This window comes from Sorex araneus (assembly GCF_027595985.1).
Source record: "Sorex araneus isolate mSorAra2 chromosome X unlocalized genomic scaffold, mSorAra2.pri SUPER_X_unloc_10, whole genome shotgun sequence".
In the NCBI taxonomy this organism is placed as follows: domain Eukaryota; kingdom Metazoa; phylum Chordata; class Mammalia; order Eulipotyphla; family Soricidae; genus Sorex; species Sorex araneus.
In genome coordinates, this window is record NW_026570956.1 from 75,199 (window position 1) to 97,500 (window position 22,302).

The 22,302-nt window shown below is 55.7% G+C and overlaps 1 protein-coding gene across 1 annotated transcript in view; it reads left to right on the forward strand.

Moving 5' to 3' along the window:
- The window catches only part of PRKX (protein kinase cAMP-dependent X-linked catalytic subunit), a 57,238-nt gene that overhangs the window by 12,958 nt on the left and 21,978 nt on the right, over nt 1-22,302 (forward strand). The window lies entirely within an intron of this gene.

A 22,302-nucleotide genomic window follows, 5' to 3' on the forward strand; every position in this document is an offset into this window, starting at 1 on the left:
AATTAATTTAGCACATGGACCTCTGACCTCCGCCCTTCTCGGAGAGCCCGGCAAGCTCCCCGTGGCATATTCGATATGCCAAACACAGTAACAATAAGTCTCACAATGAGAGACGTCACTGGTGCCCGCTCAAGCAAATCAATGAGCAACGGGATGACAGTGACAGTGACAAATCTCTGTAATAATGACTCTAGCATATAGATCTCATTTAATGGCTCACTGTAGCACATGGATCTCTGTCATCGTTACTTAGCGTGTGGATTTCTCTCGCAGTTACTCGAGCGTTTGGATCTTGGCAGGGTTCGAGGCTTGCACGGGTGTCCCCAGTGACTAAGTCTGGACAGGAATCTTCTCCCCAGTGGTCAGCTGGGGCCTGCAGGTCCCTCTGCTGGTTGGTTCTGGCGTAGGGATCTCCCCAGGGGAGACCCAGGCAGGTGGTCGGGGCCAGTGGCCACTCCGGGAGCTCGGCCGTCTGCAGTGCTCATGAGCACGGGGGCTTAGAGCACCCCAGGAACGGGACATTCGGCCGCAGGACACAGCAGCTGTCTGTCTGCCTGTGTGTCTGCCCCAGCAGGAGGCGGGTGTGGTTCCCGGCAGGAATGAGGAACCCTCGACGTGCTGGCACTGCATCTGCGGGGAGTCACTGCGCGGAGTCACGCGCGCGCACACACACACACACACACACACACACACACACACACACACACACACTCTGGGCGGTGCCGGGAAGGGTTAATTTGATTCAGGGAAGCCCCTCCCATGGCCTGGAATTCTTCCCCCGCGTGCAGGAACTAATTGCCACCTGCAGTGACCCCCTTCTGTCAGGCCACACCCAGAACCCGTGCTAGTGATAAGGGGTCCCTGGACGCACTGGGTCGGGGGGGAGCGGGGGAGGTGGTTCAGGGCTTGGCCGGCTCTGAGCCTCACCTCAGAGCACCAGGCTCCCTTGGGCACCCCTCAGGGTCACCCCATGAGGTGTCCCAGCAGGAGGCGGGTGTGGTTCCCGGCAGGAATGAGGAACCCTCGATGTCGACCCGGGTTCGAATCCCAGCATTCCGTAGGGTCCCCCGAGCACCGCCAGGAGTGATTCCTGAGTGCAGAGCCAGGAGGAAGCCCTGAGCATCGCCGGGTGGGACCCAAGAAGCCAAAAACAAAACAAAAATGAAAAGAATGAGAATAGGGAAGAATAAAAGATGCTCCGGAGAGCTGGGAGGCAGAAAGGTTAATTCTGGGGAGTAGAAGGGAAGAAGGAGAGAAGTTGCTCCCCGCGGGAAGGAACTGAGTCGGGTTCCAAGGGGACTGTCTTGGAACCGCTTTGAAGACGCTCTCGGGTCAATTGAGTTTCTGATCACTAGAGCCAGGCTCCTCGGCGCCCCTTTGAGGTGGAAATCGGGGCCTTTTACATTTCTTCCCCAGTGACCGGTCACGGAATTTGCCGGAATTTGCCGGAGAAGGCTCTTCCCGCAGACCCTTCTTGCAGGTGGAAATTTGGAGCTTGACATTTCTTCCTCATTGACCACTGTTCCCCGGGGTGGAGGGGGGTTGGGGGGTGGGGGGTGTGTGTGTGTGTCAACTATTTACTGGCGGCTGTCATGGTCCTGGGGTGTCTTTCTAGCTGGGGAGCTTTGCGGACGCCCTGTGTGTGTGTGTGTGTGAACTATTTACTGGTGGCTGTAATGGTCCCGGGGTGTCTTTCTAGCTCAGAGCCTTGCGGACGCCCTGTGAGCTCGGTCAGCTCCGGGGCCGGATTTCAGGGTCCGGCCGAAATCCTGGGACGCTGAGACTGGGCCTCGCGGATGAAGGATGCGTTAGGTGGGTGCGGGGAGGGGAAACTGAGGCAGCCTCCTTCAGGGGGACCCGGCTGGGCGGGGCGGCCTCTGGGCGTGCGGGGGTCCTTCGGGCAGTGCCTGTGTCTAGCCTGGGAGACCCCAGAGGGACAGTCGCGGGCAGGGAGTCCGTGGGGGAGGCGTGCCCTCCCACCTCCCCCCTACAGCCCTGGGCTGGGCGGGCGGGTGGTGGCCTTCCGCGTGCCGGGCATGGCTGAGGCCCCGCTGGCCGCCCACGGCCCCGCCATCGCCCCGGGTGCTCCCCTTCCTGCTGCCCAGCCCTGGCCCGCCCCCCTCGGGTGGAGGAAGTGCAGGGGTGTGGGGGGGTCACTGGACATCCATAGTGTTTTGGAAATGGGTCAGGGAGCTCTGGGGGCCGGGCCAGGGGTGCCTGGGGGGTCTGCGGTTGTGTCCCCTTGTCCTCCCCCTTCCTGTCCTCCTCCTCCTCTCCCTCCCTCTCTCCCTCTCCTCTTCTCCTTCTCCTCCTCCTCCTCCTTCTCTTCCTCCTCCTTCTCCTCTTCTCCTCCTCCTCCCCTCTCTCCCTCTCCTCCTCCTTCTCTTCTCCTTTTCCTCCTCCTCCTCCTCCTCTCTCTCCCTCCCTCTCCTCCTCCTCCTCTTCCTTCTCCTCCTTCTCTCCTCTCTCCCTCTCCTCCTCTTTTCCTCCTCCTTCTTCTCCTTCTCTTCCTGCTCCTCCTTTTCCTCTCTCTCCCTCCTCTCCTCCTTTTCCTCCTCCTCTTCCTCCTCCTTCTCTTCTTCTCTTCCTCCTCCCCTCTTTCCCTCTCCTCCTCTTCTCCTCCTCCTTTTCTTTCTCCTCTTCCTCTTCCTTCTCCCCTTCTTCTCTTCCTCCTCCTCCTCTCTCCCTCCCTCTATTCCTACTCCTCCTTCCGCTCTTCTCCTCTTCCTCGTCTTCCTCCTCCTCCTCTCTCTCTCCCTCCTCCTATTTCTCCTCCTCCTTCCCCTCCTCTTCCTCCTCCTCCTCTCTCTCTCCCTCCTCCTATTTCTCCTCCTCCTTCCCCTCCTCTTCCTCCTCCTCCTCTCTCTCTCCCTCCTTCTATTTCTTCTCCTTCCCCTCTTCTCCTCCTCTTCCTCTGCCTCCTCTTCCTCCTCCTCTCTCTCCCTCCCTCTGCTCCTCCTCCTCCTCCTCCTCTTCTCCTTTTCCTCCTCTTCCTCCCCCCTCTCCTCCCCGCCCTCCCCCTCTGCAGGAATCCCTCCCCAAGCCTGACCAAGCCCGCGCCCTGCCCCCCTCCCCCCTCCTGAGCCTGCATTTCCTCCTCGGCCCCCTCTGGGCGGGGCTGCTCCAGCCGCCTTTGATCTACCACCAGGTGCAGCCCAGGCTCTCCCCGCCTCCCCCCTCCTGTGCCGGCACGCCCGCCGTGGCAGCCGCCTTCCCCCTGCCCACGGTGGACTCCTTCCTCTTTGCAGACTGTGGGCTCCTCTTGGGTGGCCCGTCCGCTGGTGCCCGTCTCACCCACCCCTGCCCGGGGCAGCAGGGGGCTGGTAATTAACGGAGACCCGTGACCCATCAGTGCTCGCATCCTTACCGACCCCGGGCCGTCCCGGGTAGGGACCGGGTGGGACCAGAGTCCCGCCCGACCGCTGTAGAACTGCACACCCGCCCCCCGTAGGAACTGCACACCTGCCCCTGTAGGAACTGCACACCCGCCCCCCCCGTAGGAACTGCACGCCCCGCCCCCGTAGGAACTGCACACCCGCCCCCCCCATAGGAACTGCACACCTGCCCCCCCCGTAGGAACTGCACACCTGCCCCTGTAGGAACTGCACACCTGCCCCCCCGTAGGAACTGCACACCCGCCCCCGTAGGAACTGCACACCTGCCCCCCGTAGGAACTGCACACCCGCCCCCCGTAGGAACTGCACACCCGCCCCCCGTAGGAACTGCACACCTGCCCCTGTAGGAACTGCACACCCGCCCCCCCGTAGGAACTGCACGCCCGCCCCCGTAGGAACTGCACGCCCGCCCCCCCCCATAGGAACTGCACACCTGCCCCCCCCGTAGGAACTGCACACCTACCTGCCCCTGTAGGAACTGCACACCTGCCCCCCATCGTTTGCTTCCTGCAGGGCCAGCTCAGGGCTGAGCTCTACAGGGACTGTCCAGAGGGAAACTTTCTCGGCAGAGGGTCGGCACGTCTTGTCGGAGACGGAGCATTTTTCCCTTTTCCTGGAATAAAGGGATTTTTTTCTTTTTTTGCCACCCCGAGCGATCTCGGGTGTGGGCGTGGGTTGGGGGCACTTGGATTTGCCCCAGCAGAAATGCCAAGTGGACACGGGTGTTCCCGGCCTGCCGGCCCGTGTTGACGGCTGCTGAGAACTGGGGGGGCTGGAGGATGCCGAGTCCGCTGCTTTTGGGACAGACCCCCCCCTCTTCCCGGCCCCCAGCAGGTGGACGGACGCTGCCCGCGGCCAAGGTGACGGGGGTCCCGCTCTGGGTGTTACTGCTCACGGGTTTCCTGACGAGCTCGCAGGCTGCAAAAGACGGAGCGTGTCCTTCTAGGGGGGTGGACTCCGGAGGCATCACAAAGGTCCTTGCGGGATGGGCAGATGTGGGTGGTCCCTAGGTCGCCCTCTCTCCTTCCACTCAGGTTTTGTTTCAGAGTCATTGGTTTCAGCTCCTGTCCCTCCTCCATGATCTCGACATGCCTCAATGCCGTCAACACTTTGTTTTTTTACAGTTCCCTCGGTCAACACTTGGTGTTTTACAGTTCCCTCGGTCAACACTTGGTGTTTTACAGTTCCCTCGACTTGGTGTTTTACAGTTCCCCCGTCAGAGGGGACTTTCACACACCCCTATATGGGTTTCCCAGTTGCTGGCACCACGGGACGCCCTAGGAAAAACTTTTTCCTGGGAGAAGCCCTGCCCCCGCCCACCCCACCCTTCCCTACCACCACCAGCTGTGCACGTGGTACCCAGTCTCAGTACCCTGCCAGCCGCGTTTGGTGCTAGGTTCCTCTCTCGCCGCCACTGCTCTGGTCGTTATTGTGGTTCCTCCTTCACCCCAGCAGCTGCTTCCTCTCTCCCTCCTAGCCCGCCCATCCCCCTCCCTCCCCGTGGGGCTGACAGGAAAACAATTCTGAGTGCGGTGGCTTCTCAGGGACTTTCTGGTGCCACTGCGGCTTCCTGGGCTGGAGGCGTGTAGCGTGCAAGTGCTTGATCCCTGGCGTAGAACTGGGAGGGGGGGAGGGGGGGACACCTCAGCTGAGAGCACGGGGGTTCCTGGGGTCCGTGGGTGTTCTTGCCTTTCCCTGTGTGCATCCAGGGGTGGGGGGTGTGAGCTTTTGTGCGTTTGTGTAGTGGGAAGGCAGTGTGCATGCATGGGGCAGCTTGCAAGGAGGCTGTGTGTGTGTGTATGCATGGGGCAGCTTGCAGGAAGGCTGTGTGTGCATGGGGTAGCTTGCAAGAGGCTGTGTGTGTGTGCATGGGGCAGCTTGCAGGAAGGCTGTGTGTGTGCGTGCATAGGGCAGCTTGCGAGAAGGCTGTGTGTGTGCGTGCATGGGGCAGCTTGCAGGAAGGCTGTGTGTGTGTATGCATGGGGCAGCTTGCAACAAGGCTGTGTGTGTGCATGGGGCAGCTTGCAAGAAGGCTGTGTGTGTGCATGCATGGGGCTGCTGGCAAGAAGGCTGTGTGCATGGGGCAGCTTGCAAGAAGGCTGTGTGTGTGCATGCATGGGGCAGCTTGCAGAAAGGCTGTGTGTGTGTGTGTGTGTGTGTGTGCATGGGGCAGCTTGCAGGAAGGCTGTGTATGTGTGTGCATGGGGCAGCTTGCAGGAAGATTGTGTGTGTGTGCATGGGGCAGCTTGCAGGAAGGCTGTGTGTGTGCATGCATGGGACAGCTTGTGAGAAGGCTGTGTGTGTGCATGGGGCAGCTTGCAGGAAGGCTGTGTGTGTGTGTGTGTGTGTGTGTGTGTGTGTGCATGGGGCAGCTTGCAGGAAGGCTGTGTGTGTGTGTGTGTGTTCATGGGGCAGCTTGCAGGAAGGCTGTGTGTGTGTGTGTGTGTGTGTGCATGGGGCAGCTTGCAGGAAGGCTGTGTGTGTGTGTGTGCATGGGGCAGCTTGCAGGAAGGCTGTGTGTGTGTGCATGGGGCAGCTTGCGAGAAGGCCTATCACTGAAGCACTCCAGTATTGTATGACTGTAACACAGGCACCAAACTCTGTAACTTCACCCTCACAGTGACTCATTAATTAAAAAAAAAAAATTAAAAAAAACCTGAAGCCCCGCCCCCTTCTCTGTTTGTGCGCGCTGATTGGCTACAGCGCCCTGCTTGGTCCCGCCCCGCCGGCTCTGAATGACCAGAGAACCGACCAATCCGCTCCGGGACGCGCTAAGTCACTAAAGAGCGTGTATGGAGATTCCCCCAATCAGTTCGCACATGTAAATGAGTTCGGGGGCCCTGACCAACCGCGGGCCGCATGCAAATGAAGGAGAACTTCCCGGTTTGTGGGACTGAATGCCAATCAGAGTGCAGGTGTGGCTGAGGAGCCAATCAGAGGCCTGGCTTGCCTGGCCCCGCCCCCTCACTTCCTGCCTGGCCCCTGTGCTAGCTTGGGAACCGCAATTGGGGCCAGTGCGAGCTGGTGCCTGGCCCGCAGGGGACGCGGGTTCGAATCCCGGCTCCACCTAAATGTGCCAGTGTGAGCCCTGAGCGCAGAACCACTGCAGGCGGCCCCCAATAAACACAAAAGAGAAGAAAATAAGGGGGATTCCTCCCCCAGGTGACCCCCAGACCAGGTCATGTGTGTTGGTCCCTCCCCCCTCCCCCCCAGCTCCAAGTGGGAGAGAATTCAGCCGGATCTGCCCGGGTGTAGACCCACACACAGCATCAGCGCCCACGAGGCCCGGGAAGCTGCCCGTCTTCACCCCTGATGCCACTCATGACCCATTCATTCATTCGTTCATTCATTCATTCACCTGCACCCTTCCTGGGACTCCAGGCTGCCTGCATCCCTCATGGGGTGCAGAGATTCCAGAAATCCGAGCCAGGCTTGCTCCCCGGGGTGGAGGGATGCCACCCCACCATCTCCCTCAAACACACACCTTCGGGGAGGTGGGTAGTTTAGGTTTATTGGGTGACTCCCGTCACAGTGCTCCCATCCCTCTGTGCTTATTTGTAGCTTCCTTCTTAGTGTGCTGTTGGCTTGTAAATACTGTTTTTCTCTTCTCCTTGAGTCCTTTGCATAGTTTATCCAGAGCTAAGTCCTTTTTGTGCGGACATACACACACACACATACACACATACGCACAATGTCCTTTTTGTGTGGACTTAGCAAATGCTGTGCTTGTGTAACCTGGGGGTCATTTGACTCTGCCTGATAGTTTCCTCCCGGGCATCTGCTTTCTCCACTTGAGCCTCAGTTGCCCTCAGTTCCTAGCACCCCCCCAAAAGCAGGGTCCCGGCGAGGGACGGGTCGGACCCAGGGCAAGGGGTGAGTTGTGTGCTACCCTGGCATCGAGATGGGCCTGGCCAAAGTGCCTAGTGCTTAACGCTAAGTTAAGAGCTTGGTCGTGGACAAAGGCTGTCATGATCCAAACAGTGATAACTGGATTCGGACCCTGCCGGGGTGAGGGAGGATTAATCTGGCCCCCCGGTGGTGTTACCTAGGGAGGTGGATGAGGTCAGGGGTCGTAGCACATGACCTGCAGGCATCCTGGGACCACGGCATCAGGGGGTGGCGTCGTTGGAGCAGATGCACCTCGCGGGGGCTACAACTAACCCCGCCCCCCGACCCCCAAAACTTGGTCCCTCTCTGTCTTGGGACATTCCCAAGGTTCGGGAATCCGGAATCATCAGGACCAGTGACAGGGCAGAAGGAGCTGTGCATCCTGGGAAGGGACAAATCTAGCATCTCTGTCGGGCTCTGTTCTACAGCTCTTTCTTTCTTTCTTTCTTTCTTTCTTTCTTCCTTTCCCTTCCTTCTTTCTTTCTTTCTTTCTTTCTTTCTTTCTTTCTTTCTTTCTTTCTTTCTTTCTTTCTTTCTTTCTTTCTTTCTTTCTTTCTTCTTTCTTCCTTTCCCTTCCTTCCTTCTTCCCTTTCCTTTCCCTTTCTTTCTTTCTTTCTTTCTTTCTTTCTTTCTTTCTTTCTTTCTTTCTTTCTTTCTTTCTTTCTTTCTTTCTTTCTTTCTTTCTTCCTTTCCCTTCCTTCCTTCCTTCCTTCCTTCCTTCCTTCCTTCCTTCCTTCCTTCCTTCCTTCCTTCTTTCCCCTTCCTTCCTTCCTTCCTTCCTTCCTTCCTTCCTTCCTTCCTTCCTTCCTTCTCTCCTTCCTTCCTTCCTTCTTTCCTTTCCTTTCCCTTTCTTTCTTTCTTCCTTTCCCTTTCTTCTTTTCTTCCTTTCCCTTCCTTCCTTCCTTCTTTCCTTTCCTTTCCCTTTCTTTTTTCTTTCTTTCTTTCTTTCTTTCTTTCTTTCTTTCTTTCTTTCTTTCTTTCTTTCTTTCTTTCTTTCTTTCTTTCTTTCTTTCTTTCTTTCCTTTCTTCCTTTCTTCTCCTTCCTCTTCCTTCCTTCCTTCCTTCCTTCCTTCCTTCCTTCCTTCCTTCCTTCCTTCCTTCCTTCCTTTTCTTTCTTTCTTTCTTTCTTTCTTTCTTTCTTTCTTTCTTTCTTTCTTTCTTTCTTTCTTTCTTTCTTTCTTTTTTTTCTTTCTTTCATAACGTAGGAGTGCTGGGGCTGGAGCGATAGCACAGCGGGTAGGGCATTTGCCTTGCATGTGGCCAACCCAGGTTCCATTCCCAGCATCCCATAGGGTCCCCTGAGCTCTGCCAGGGGTGACTCCTGAGTGCAGAGCCAGGAGGGACCCCTGAGCATCGCCGGGTGGGACCCAAAAAGCAATAATGATGATGATGATGATGATGATGATGATGATGATGATGATGATGATGTAGGGTTGCTATTTGTTCAGCCATTGATGACCCTGACTGAGTCGGGCGTGAACTCCACATTACTTACTTATTTATTAATTTTTTTACTTTTATTGTGTGACCGTGAGGTAAGAGTCCCGAAGCTTTCCTGTTTGTGATTCAGCCTTATGCCCGTGGAACCCCCACCCCTCCACCCGTGCCCATCCCCCACCACCCGTGTCCCCTGTATCCCGCCCATCCCACCCTCCCCCTGCCTCCATGGCAGACAGCTTTCCCCGTACTCTCTAATTTGGGGCCGAATTTCCCCACCTCCGTTCGTTCAACCCTACCTGCCAGGGGCAGGCGCTCGATAATTTATTTTCCATTGCTCATTATTATTATTATTATTATTATTATTATTATTATTGTCACTGTCACTGTCATCCTGTTGCTCATCGATTTGTTCGAGCGGGCACCAGTAACGTCTCTTGATTGTGATACTTGTTGTGACTGTGTTTGGCATCTCGAAGGCGCCACGGGGAGCTTGCCAGGCTCTGCCGTGCGGGCGGGAGACTCTCGGGAGCTTGCCGGGCTCTCCGAGAGGGACAGAGGAATCGAACCCAGGTCAGCCGCGTGCAAGGCGAACGCCCTACTGCTGTGCTATCGCTCCAGCCCATTATTATTATTATTATTATTATTATTATTATTATTATTATTATTACTTTGCTTTTGGAGTCTTCCTGGAAACATTCAGTGTCTAATCCTGGCTCTACACTCAGGAATGACTCCTGGCAGTGCTCAGGGGGACCCTATGGGATGCTGGGAATCGAACCCGGGTCAGCTGAGTGCCCGGCCAACGCCCTCCCCGCTGTGCTCTTGCTCCAGCCCCGTTCCCTTCGCTCATTTTCACCATCCCGAGAGCTCGCGCGGCCGCGACTCCCAATGCAGGTTTTCTGGGTCGCAAACGGTTGGGTCCCACCCAGAGACCCCCAGAGACGTCTCTGTCGGGCTCGAGTCCCCGTGGGGGGCTCACCAGGGCTGTTGGCGCGCCTAGAGGCACCCCCCCCCGGGCACATTGAGGGCGTGACGGCCCCGCCGAATTCCCCGACGTGGACATCATCGGGACCCAAAGCCCCCTGGCCCACAGGGGATGCCTTTGACCCCCCCCCCCCCCCCCCGGTGAGACTTTCTGCTCCAGGGAAAAAGCGGAACCCGGGGCTCTGGGAAGGTCTCCCCGGGGGAGGCGGAGCCGTGGGCGGCGGCAGTGACCAGACTCGCCGGTGGTCAGCTCGGGCCTTGGGACTGGCCCTTGGCTGGGGTCCGAGTGGACGGCAGATGTGCAGGACAGTGCCCCGGGCAGTGGGGGGGGGAGGGCGGGCCAAGAGGCAGAGCCACAGGCCACCTGTTGTGTGGTCGAGTTTCCCGGGCGTCCAGGTCCCCGGGGGGTCGGAGGAAGGACACCCGTGTCCAGCTCGCGTCCACGCGGGGCACAGGGACGCTGGGAGTGAGCCGGCGGGGGAAGTATCAGGGAGGTTTTTCCTACTTACTCGCACCCGGGGCAGGAATCCGGGGCGTTGAGAACCTTGCCAGGGATCCATGGATGATTGTGTGGCTGTGCTCAGGGCTGACTCCTGGGTCTGTGCTCAGGGCTAGACTCCTGGATCTGTGCTCACAGCTAGACTCCTGGCTTCGTGCTCAGGGCTGACCCCCAGCTCTGTGCTCAGGGCTAGACTCCTGGCTCTGTGCTCAAGGCTGACTCCTGGCTCTGTGCTCAGGGCTAGACTCCCAGCTCTGTGCTCAGGGCTGACTTCCGGCTCTGTGCTCAGGGCTAGACTCCTGGCTCTGTGCTCAGGGCTAGACTCTCGGCTTTGTGCTCAGGGCTGACTCCCAGCTCTGGGCTCAGGGCTAGACTCCTGGCTCTGTGCTCACAGCTGACTCCCAGCTCTGTGCTCAGGGCTAGACTCCTGGCTCTGTGCTCAAGGCTGACTCCTCGCTCTGTGCTCAGGACTCACTCCCAGCTCTATGCTCAGGGATCACTCCCAGCTCTGTGTTCAGTGCTCACTCCAGCTCTGTGCTCAGGGCTGACTCCTGGCTCTGTGCTCAGGACTCACTCCCGGCTCTGTGCTCAACACTGACTCCCAGTTCCGTGCTCAGCAGTCACTCCCGTCAGTGCTCAGGGGACTATCCAGGACTCAGGGACTGACCCCGGGTTGCCCGCGTGCCAGGAGACGCCCCCCCCCGCCGTGCCTGCGCCTTCCCCCTCCCTCTGCTCTCCGTGCCGCCGTCCGTGTGCAGAGCGCAGTGATCTCATGCCCGCGGCAGGCCGGGGAACGTGCCCTTGCGCGCCGCCGCCCCGCTGGAGACGTGCCTGTGTCTCGGCTTGCGCCCGCCGTGCCCGCCCGCCCCTGCCACCCACAGCCCCGGGCCTCGGGCCCTGGGCGGCGTCTCCAGGGCGGGCGGCGGGCCAGGGAGCGTGGGGTGTGGGCCAGGCGTCGAGAGCAGCGTCGCCACTCACCCGCCTGTGACCAGGGCCGGCCCAGGCCCGGACTAGAACCTGGCTCAGGGCTCACTCCTGGCTTTGTGCTCAGGGCTGACTCCCGGCTCTGTGCTCAGGGCTGACTCCCGGCTCTGTGCTCAGGGCTGACTCCTGCCTCTGTGCTCAGGGCTGACTCCTAGGTCAGTGCTCAGGACTCACTCCTGGCTCTGTGCTCAGGCCTGACTCTTAGATCAGTGCTCAGGCCTGACTCCTGGCTCTGTGCTCAGGGCTGACTCCCGGCTCTGTGCTCAGGACTCACTCCCGGCTCTGTGCTCAGGGCTGACTCCTAGCTCAGTGCTCAGAACTCACTCCCAGCTCTGTGCTCAGGGCTGACTCCTGGCTCTGTGCTCAGGGCTGACTCCCAGCTCTGTGTTCAGCTATTTTTCTTTTTTGTGGGCGAGCGCTTTTTGGGTCCCACCCAACGATGCTCAGAGGTCCCTCCTGGCTCTGCACTCAGGACTCACTCCTGGCAGTGCTCAGGGGGGACCCTAGGGGGATTGCTGGGAGTCGAACCCGGTTCATCGAGAATCGCCCGCCCCCCTCTCCCCCCCACCGCCACGGAACTGTGAGCGTCCGACTCTTTGGGCGTCCGCCAAAGCCAAGGGCGACCTCTGAACAAACCCCAGTTCTGTTCATCTCCCGTGGCCTGCAGGAGCCCAACCCAAGGTCCTGTGGCCACTCAGCCGGAGGATGGCGGTCAGGTCAAAGGGGCCCTCCTGTGGGCACCCCCGGCCCGTCCCGTGGAGCTTTGGGTCCTACGATGTCCATAGCAACAGCATCAGACTAGGGCCCCCCTGCTAGGGCAGGGACGGGGAGGAACCAAGGCCCGCCGGACCCACAGTGAGAAACGGGTGGAGACACAGATACCGACCGGAACAGAGACGTTGTCTGGATTTCTCTTTTCCCGTGACACACAGCTCTTTCTTCGCTGGGTCTTGACGGTTTCCTACGCCCGGGAGTGTCCGGGGAGAGAGAGAGAGAGAGAGAGAGAGAGAGAGACAGAGACAGAGACAGAGACAGAGACAGAGAGACAGAGAGAGACAGAGAGATGGGGTCTCGCCTCTCTGCTGTCTGCAGCCTCTGAAGGAACCTTCTCGGTGACTTTATTTTTTTATTTTTTAATTTTTTTGCTTTTTTGGGTCACACCCAGCGATGCTCAGGGGTCACTCCTGGCTCTGCACTCAGGAATGACTCCTGGCAGTGCTCAGGGGACCCTATGGATGCTGGGAATCGAACCCGGGTCGGCCGCATGCAAGGCAAATGCCCTCCCTGCTGTGCTATCGCACCAGCCTTTCTTTTTATTATTTTTTTAAAATTTATTTTCATAAAGTTGTTCACCAATAGTGGCTCACATTCAATGTTTCCAACCCCGGCCCCAGGACCATTGCACGTATCCCACTACCATTATTCCGAATTTTCCCTGCCACCTGCCGGCAAGGCCGCTGCCAGGTACATTTATTTTGTGAGCCTTGTTAGGAACAGCACCCGGTGTCGGCCGCTCCTGGGTGGGATTCTACAAATTTGATATCATCCGGGTCCGGAGAGATCTCTGCCGGGAGCTGCTTGAGTCAGAGATTCTTTTGTGGGGAGGCTGGAGCGCATAGCCCAGCGGGGAGGGCGTTGGCCTGGCACTCGGCCGACCTGGGTTCGATTCCAAGCATCCCATAGGGTCCCCCCGAGCACCACCAGGGGTAATTCCTGAGTGCATGAGCCAGGAGGAACCCCTGAGCATCGCCGGGTGGGACCCAAAAAGAAAAAAAACAACAACACCAGAAATTGTTTTGTGTGTCTCTGGATCAGGGCCCGTAAGGAGCTTAAGTAGCAGCCAGGATCCGTTTGTGGGTGTGACCTCCAGGGTCCCGTGGGGACAGGGATGGATGAGAAGGACCCGCCCAGCCCCTGTCCCTGGACGCCTGGAGTTTGTCGTCACTGAACCCTCATAGCTGCACTTCTCCCTGGGTTCTAGAAGTTGGTGCTCGTCTGAGCCTCAGTTAGACTCAGTTCCTGTCCCCAACGCTGATGTCCAACTACTATTGACCCTCCCTCCCTCCCCCGCACCACCCTTATGACACGCTTCCAACCTGTGACCCTGTCCTCCTGGCCCCTGTTTACCCTCACCTGGGATATTCGCCTCGTCCTATATATGTACAATTTTTCTATGCCGCAAAGGAGTGCAGTCATTCCGCCAGCTGTGATTTCTTCAGTGCGGGTGAGACGCTTCCCCTGGGTTTCCTCTGCTTGGAAATTTTTAAAAATTTTTAAAAAAATTTTTAAAAAAATTTTAAAAAAATTTTTAAAAATTTAAAAAAAAAAAAAATCTTCGAGGGGCTGGAGCGATGTTACAGCGGGGAGGGCGTTTGCCTTGCATGCGGCCGACCCGGGTTCGATTCCCAGCATCCCATAGGGTCCCCCGAGCACCGCCAGGGGTCATTCCTGAGTGCAGAGCCAGGAGGAAGCCCTGAGCATCGCTGGGTGGGACCAAACAAGAAAATAAAAAAAAAAAAACTTTGATTTTTCCGTGAGCTGGGATTGCAAAGCCTGTTCTCGGGGACGGATGCTGGTTGTCCCGGGACTTCTCCGCGCTGTGTCTTCAGAAGACAGAGTGGAAAAAATGGTTGTTTAGTGTCCAGTGGTGTCTGTCCCTTCCTTGCCCACTCTGTCTACACGGAGCGCCTCTCTGTGCCCGCGTCTGACTTTGTCAGTCGGTTTGGAAATACCTGCAGCGGCTGACAGATACCTAAAGTGATTGACAAGTACTTAAAGTGACGGACACATACCTAGAGTGATTGATAATTACCGAAGGTGATTGATAAAGATCTTAAAGGATTGACGTGTACTGAAAGCGATTGACAGATACCTGAAGTGATTGATAAATACCTAAATGATTGGCCATTACTTAAAGCGGTTGACAAATACCTAAAGTGATTGATTAATATCTAAAATGATTGACAGGTTCTTAAAGCAGTTGACAAATACCTAAAGTGATTGATAAATATCTAAAATGATTGAGAAGTTCTTAAAGCAGTTCACAAATATCTAAAGTAATTGATAAATACCTAAAACAATTGACAAGTATTGAAATTGATTGACAGATTCCTAAAGTGATTGATAAACATCTAAAATGATTGACAAGAACTTAAAGTTATTGACAAACACCCAAAGTGATTGACATATACCTAAAATGATTGACAATTGTCGAAAGCGACTGATAGATATACCTAAAACGATTGACATGTACTTAAAGTGGTTTACAGATACCTGAAGTGATTGATAAATACCTAAAACAATTGACAATTACTTGAAGCAGTTGACAAATACCTAAAGTGATTGATAAACATCTAAAATGATTGACAAGAACTTAAAATTACTGAGAAACACCTAAAGTGATTGACATGTAACTAAAACGATTGACAAGTGTCGAAAGATTCTGATAGATACCTAATGTGATTGATAAATAACTGAAATGGTTGACAAGTACTTGAAATGACCGACAGATACCTAAAGTGATTGATATTTACCTAAGGTGATTGATAAAGACCTAAAGTGATTGATATTTACCTAAGGTGATTGATAAAGACCTAAAATGATTGATATTTACCTAAGGTGATTGATAAAGACCTAAAGTGATTGATATTTACCTAAGGTGATTGATAAAGACCTAAAATGATTGACAAGTACTTAAAGGGATTGACAGATACCTAAAGTGATTCACAAATATCTAAAATGATTAACAAGAACTTAAAGTGACTGACAAACACCTAAAGTGATTGACGTGTACCTAAACCAATAGACAAGTACTGAATCCAAAAAAAAAAAAAAGTGACCCATCTGGATATTTGTGATTTGGGGAGGGTGTAGGTGACATCTGGAGATGCTCAGGGCTGACTCCTGGCTCTGTGCTCGGGGATCACTCCTGGCAGTGCTCGGCAGAGCGTGTGGGATGCCACGGGTTGAACCCGAGTCAGCTTTATGTCCGGCCAAGGCCCGCCCCTCTGGACTGTGACTCCGCCCCCTTACCTGTGCCTATTTCTTTTTCATTTGTTTGCTTTTTGGGTCCCACCCGGCGATGCTCAGGGGTCCCTCCTGGCTCTGCACTCAGGAATGACTCCTGGCGGTGCTCGGGGGACCCTATGGGATGCTGGGAATCGAACCCGGGTCGGCCGCGTGCAAGGCCAACGCCCTCCCCGCTGTGCTATTGCTCCAGCCCCTTCTCTATCTTTTTCTTTTCTGTGCCCAAGCCTATATAATTGCGTAAATACCTGCTTGTGTGTGTGTGTGTGTGTGTGTGTGTATCTGTATGCATCTCCACTCCGCGTTGGCTGCTTATTTGGGGTCCACACCGGGCAGTGCCGATGGCTGACTCCTGGATCTGCTCTCAGGTTAGGGGACCCTTGGGGGGGGTGTTGGGGATGGAACCCAGGTCGTCCACATGCAAGGCAAGCGCTCTCCCCGCCGTCCTGTTGCTCCAGTCCCTCTGCGGGTCTCTGTGCGTGACTTTGTGTGTGTCGCGGCCTCTTCTGTGCGGCGGTCACGGTGCCCAGACCCGCCTCTCTTCACAGGGAGTGGCTGAATTCTCGCTCTGAGTTTCCCACACGCGGGACTGTGTGATAGAGACAAAGAGAAATCAGAAAGAAAGTCAACGTCCTCGGAGAAGTTGCAGATGGTGCCTCCCCGCACCAAGGCGGGAAGTGCCTTGCTGAGTGAAATGAGTCAGAGAGGGACAGACAGAGAAGGAACTGCACTCGTTGGTGGAGTATAAAATAACATACTAGGAGACGGACACCCAAGGACAGTAAAGACCAGGGCCAGGGAGATCGCCCCATGGTTGGAAGCCGCCTCCTGAGCTGGGGGAGAAGGCGGCTGGGATGGAGAAGGGGTCACTGTGTCGGGGAGGGTTGGAGGGATGCTTGGGATGGGAGACGTGTGCTGAGAGTCGACAAAGGACCCACCGTGACGGCCTCTCGGTGTCTGTATTGCAAACCAGGATGCCCCAAAGCAGAGAGAGAGTGTGGGGGAGATTGTCTGCCATGGAGGCAGGGGGAGGGCGGGATGGGGGGACACTGGGGACACGGGTGGTGGAGAATGTGCACGGGTGGCGGGATGTGTGTTCCGTCATTGTGTGACTGACACTCAAACATGGAAGCGTGTCACTGTAGCTCACGGTGATTCAATTAAATATATATATATATATGCACTGGCATCCCATACATACATACATACATAGCACTGTCGTCCCATGGCTCATCAATGGGCTCGAGCAGGCACCAGTCACGTCTCCACGGTGAGACTTGTGGTGACTGTGTTTGGCATCTCGAAGACGCCACGGGGAGCTTGCCAGGCTCTGCCGTGCGGGCGGGAGACTCTCGGGAGCTTGCCGGGCTCTCCGAGAGGGACGGAGGAATCGAACCCGGGTCGGGTCGGCCCCAAGCAAGGCTGTGCTATAGCTCCAGTCCTACACACACAAACACACACACATATATATATATATATATATATATATATATATATCCTCCCCTCCCCTCCCCTCCCCTCCTCTCCTCTCCTCTCCTCTCCTCCCCTCCCCTCCACTCCCCTCTCCTCTCCGGGGACCTTTGCCTGCCCCGCCCGCCCCCGTCCTGCATTCCTGGCTCTGCCCGCACAATGCCTCCTTTGTCTGCGCCAGCCCTGACACGCCCAGCCCATTCCCGCCCCCTCCCCCTCCCCCACCCTGCACCTGGCTCCCGGACACGCGGTGATTTCATCAAAGTGCCCCTGGGGCTGCCCCGGTGACAAGCCTGAGTGTTGACTGGCCGCCCGGGGGTTGGAGTCAGACGCCACCAAGCCGAGAGGCGTGAGGTGCTGCCTCCACGGAGCGAGACCTTCCCCTCCGCCCCGTCCAGCCCCTGCCAGCTTGGTCTTCCTCACAGCTGGGAGCTGGGCCACGGGAGGCGCCGGGATTGTGTCCCAGAGTCGGGCAACGGGCGTCAGACTCTGCAGCCCTGAGGGGTGGGAGGGACGCATCAGGGACAGGCTGGGGCCACCGCAGGGTGTGTGTGTGTGTGTGTGTGTGTGTGTGTGTGTGTGTGTGTGTGTGTGTGTGTGTGTGTGTGTGTGTGGCGGGAGGGGGTTGTGGAGACTCGGGGTGGGGGCTGCTGAGGCCAGACAGACCCCGACGGTCACCCCCTCCTCGTTTCCCCAGCACCAAAAGTGCTCCTAGTGTCTTGTTCTCGAGCTCTTCTTGGTCTCATTCCAACGGTCTCTCTGTGCCTCCATTCACGGTCTCGCCTGCCTCCATCCATTTATCCATCCATCCATCCATCCATCCATCCATCCATCCATTTATCCATCCACCCATCCACTCACCCATCCATTTATCCATCCACCCATCCATTTATCCATCCATCCATCCATCTATCTATCCATCCATCCACCCATCCATCCATCTATCCATCCATCCATCCACCTATCCACTCACCCATCCACCCATCCATTTATCCATCCATCCATCCATCCATCCATCCATCCACCCATCCATCCATCCACCCATCCACTCACCCATCCACCCATCCATTTATCCATCCATCCATCCACCCACCCATCCACCCATCAATCCTTACTCCCTCCCTCCCTCCTTCCCTCCATCCCTCCCTCCTTCCCCTTCCTTCCTTCCTTCCTTCCTTCCTTCCTTCCTTCCTTCCTTCCTTCCTTCCTTCCTTCCTTCCTTCCTTCCCTCCTTGCTTCCTCCCTCCCTCCCCTTCCTTCCTCCTTTCCTTCCTCCCTTTTTCCTATTCTTTCCTTCCTTCTTTCCTTTCCTCCTTCTTTCTTTCCTTCCCTCCTTCTCCCTTCCTTTCTTCCTTCTTCCTTCTTTCCTTCCCTCTTTCCTTCCTTTCTTCCTTCCTTCCTTCCTTCCTTTCTTCCTTCTTCCCTTCCCTGTTTCCTTCCTTTCTTCCTTCCTTCCTTCTTCCTTCCTCCTTCCGTCCTTCCTTTCTTCCTTTTTCTTCCTTTCTTCCATCCTTCCTTCCTTCCTTCCTTCCTTCCTTCCTTCCTTCCTTCCTTCCTTCCTTCCTTCCTTCCTTCCTTCCTCCCTTCCTCCCTTTTTTCTTCTACTCTGCTCCCTCCCTCCCTCCCTTCCTTCCTCTCTTCCTCCCTCTCTCCCTCCCTCCCTTCTTTCCTTCCTTCCTTCCTTCCTTCCTTCCTTCCTTCCTTCCTTCCTTCCTTCCTTGCTTCCTTCCTCCCTTCCTCCCTCCCTTCCTTACTTCCTTCCTCCCTCCCTCCTTCCTCCCTCTTTCCTTCCTTCCCTCCTTCCACCCACCCCCCCACCAACACATCCCTGCAGTGACCCACCCAGCACATCTCTGTTCCCACCCTCCGCCCACCACTGCAGTCCAGCCGCAGTTCCTTCTGCCCTCAGAGGACTCTCCCAGGGTCCAGATGCATTTAGGGGCGGCGGGACGGTCTCTGCGGTTCCGTCCAGGGATACACCCGCCCCTGCCCCTCAGATCATCCCCGAAGCCAAACGTTCACAGGCCGGGCTTGTCAAAGCCAGATCCTGAGGGACGCACTGCTGTGCTGGGTTGTGTCCTGTGGCACCGTTGTCGTCGTCGGACACAACCTAAGCTGCCGCTGAGGGCGGGGTCTTCCAGCCCAGCTGTCTCATGCTTGCAGAACTGTGTCCCGTGGGTTGTAGCCGGCTGCTGTTGTTCCCCTCAGTTCCACCCCGGAATCCCGGGGCATTTCTCTGGTGGTAGTTCTGTGTGTGTTGTGGGGGCAGATGGGGCTGGTGTGTGTGTGTTGGGGTGTGTGTCGGGGGGGGGGGAGTTCTGGGGGGGGGGAAGGAGCTTCCTGTGTTTCTGTTTGCTTTCAGCCATTCTTTTTTTTTGAGTTTTTTTTTTTTTTTAGTTTTTTTATGTTTTGCTTTTTGGGTCCCACCCGGCGATGCTCAGGGGTCCCTCCTGGCTCTGCACTCAGGAATCACCCCTGTTGGTGCTCAGGGGACCCTGTGGGATGCTGGGAGTCGAACCCGGGTCAGCCAAGGCAGACGCCCTCCCCGCTGTGCTATTGCTCCACCCCCTCAGCCATTCTTCTTCTTCTTTTAATTTTTTCCCTGCCTTTGCAGGGGTCCGGCCCCTGGAGTGCCCGTAAACAGAGACCGTCCTTTCCGCATAATCCGCGCTATTTTTAGCTGCAAAACAAACAGGACCCCGGGGTGTGATGGAGTCAGGTCTGAGTCAGCAAAACAAATAAATAAATAACTGAAAAAGAATTTTTTTTTTTTTTTGGCAGGGCGGGACCTTGTTGTAAAAAAAAAAAAAAAAAAGGAGGAAAAAGCAAACAGACCCAGGAACAGAACAGGGGAGGCCTCTGACCTCTGGGGACCCAGACAGTGGCCCAGGTGGCTGCCCCCGCCCGCCCCAGGGGGGCCGGGCAGGCCTGCCTCTGTGCGTGTGTGTGTGTGTGTGTGTGTGTCTGTGTCTGTGTCTGTGTCTGTCTGTCTGTGTGGGTGTGTCTGTTTCTGTGTGTGTGTCTGTGTGTATCTCTGTGTGTGTCTTTGTGTATGTGTGTGTGTCTGTGTATGTGTGTGTGTCTGTGTCTGTGTGTGTGTCTGTGTCTGTGTGTGTGTCTGTGTGTCTGTGTGTCTGTGTCTCTGTGTCTGTGTGTGTGTGTGTCTGTGTGTGTCTGTGTCTGTGTGTGTGTCTCTGTGTGTGTGTTTGTGTCTCTGTGTGTGTGTCTGTGTGTGTGTCTGTGTGTGTCTGTGTGTGTGTCTGTGTCTGTGTGTCTGTGTTTGTGTCTGTGTCTGTGTGTGTCTGTGTCTGTGTGTGTTTGTGTCTGTGTCTGTGTCTGTGTCTGTGTGTCTGTGTCTGTGTGTGACTGTGTGTGTGTCTGTGTGTGTCTGTGTGTGTCTGTGTCTGTGTGTGTCTGTGTCTGTGTGTCTGTGTTTGTGTCTGTGTGTGTCTGTGTCTGTGTATCTGTGTCTGTGTCTGTGTCTGTGTGTGACTGTGTGTGTGTCTGTGTGTGTCTGTGTGTGTCTGTGTCTGTGTGTGTGTCTCTGTGTGTGTGTCTGTGTGTGTGTGTTTGTGTCTGTGTGTGTCTCTGTGTCTGTGTGTGTGACTCTGTGTGTGTGTCTGTGTGTGACTGTGTGTCTGTGTGTCTGTGTGTGTCTGTGTCTGTGTGTGTCTGTGTGCGTGTCTATGTGTCTGTGTGTGTGTGTGTGTGCGCATGCGGGGAGGGCGTTGTCAAGGCAGACCAGGGTTTGATTTCCGCCGTCATCTGTTCCTTCCACGTGGCTCTAGGGGCCATGACGTCACCGCGTTGCCCTCTGTGTTCTGCACCACTTGATCCCAACTACCATGAACCCCATGTCTCCCCAGGACATTTGCATCTGCCCTTGACTCATTTGTCGGGGCACAGGACCAGCCCGGCGTCCTGCTGTGTCTCCATTTTTTTTTGTGGGGGAGGGGGAGGTTGCATTTTCGAGGAAGAGCAGGGGCACCTCTGGGCCTTTGCACGTTCAACCCCCAGGACTACATACAGCACTGCCGGGGTGGTGGTGGGGGGGGGCGGATGCCTGAGCACAGAGTCGAGAGTCAGTGCACTGAGCCTGAGAAGGGGGCGTGAGGGAGAGGAGGAGAGGGGAGGGGAGAGGGGCGGACAGGAGGAGATACAGGGAAGGAGGAGGGAAGAGAGGAGGAAGAGCGGAGGGAGGAGATCGGGAGAGAGAGGCAGAGGAGGAGGAGGAAGGAGGAGACAGGAAGAGAGACACGGCAGGGAGCAGGGGGTAGAGAAGGAGGAGAAGGAAAGAGAGGAGTGGAGAAGAGACAGAGAGAGACGAGGGAGACAGGAGGGAGAAGGGAAGGGAGAGAGAAGAGGAGGAAGGAAGGTACAGAAGCAAGGGAGAAGGAGAGAGGAGCAGAGGAGAGAGGAGGAGAGAGGAGAGACAAGAAGAGGAGAGACAGAGGAAGAGGAGAGAGAAAGAGGAAGAGGAGAGACAGAGAAGAGGAGAGACAGGAAGCGGAGAGACAGGAAGAGGAGAGACAGAGGAAGAGGAGAGACAGGAAGAGGAGAGAGAGGAAGAGAAGAGGAATAGGAGAGAGGGGAAGAGGACAAACAAAGGAAGAGGAGAGACAGAGATAGGAAGAAGAGAGAGAGGAGGAGAGATGGAGAGGAAGAGGAGAGATAGAGATAGGAAGAAGAGACACAGAAGAAGACAGATGGAGAGAAAGAGGAGTGACAGGAAGAGGAGAGACAGAGGAAGAAGAGAGACAAAGAGAGGAAGAGAAGAGACAAAGAGAGGAAGAGGAAAGACAGGAAGTAGAGAGACAAAGAGAGGAAGAGGAGAGAGAGAGAGAGGAAGAGGAGAGACAGAGAAAGAGGAGACAGAGGAAGAGGAGACAGAGAGAAGAGGATACATAGGAAAAGGAGAGACAGAGGAAGAGGAGAGACAGAGGAACAGGAGAGACAGAGGCAGAGGAGACAGAGAGAAGAGGAGAGACAGGAAAAGGAGAGACAGAGAGAGGAAGAGGAGAGACAGAAGAGAAAAGACAAGAAGAGGATAGGCAGAGAGAGGAAGATGAGAGACAGAGAGGAAGAGGAGAGACAGACAGATGAAGAGGAGAGAGAGAAGAGGAGAGACAGGAAAAGGAGAGACAGAGAGAGGAAGAGGAAAGACAGAGAGAAGAGCAGAGACAAAGAAGAAGAGGATAGGCACAGAGAGGAAGATGAGAGACAGAAAGAGGAGAGACAGAAAGGAAGAGTAGACAGAGAGGAAGAGGAGAGACAGAGGAAGAGGAGAGACAGAATAGGAGAGACAAAGAAGAGGATAGAGAGAGGAAGAGGAGAGACAGAGAGACAAAGAGGAGAGACAGAGAGGAAGAGGAGAGACAGAAGAAGAGGAAAGATAGGAAGAGGATAGACAGAGGGAGGAAGAGGAGAGACAGAGAGGAAGAGGAGAGATAGATGAAGAGGAGAGACAGAGAGACAAAGAGGAGAGACAGAGAGGAAGAGGAGAGACAGAAGAAGAGGAAAGATAGGAAGAGGAGATACAGAGGGAGGAAGAGGAGAGACAGAGAGGAAGAGGAGAGATAGATGAAGAGGAGAGACAGAGAGACAAAGAGGAGAGAC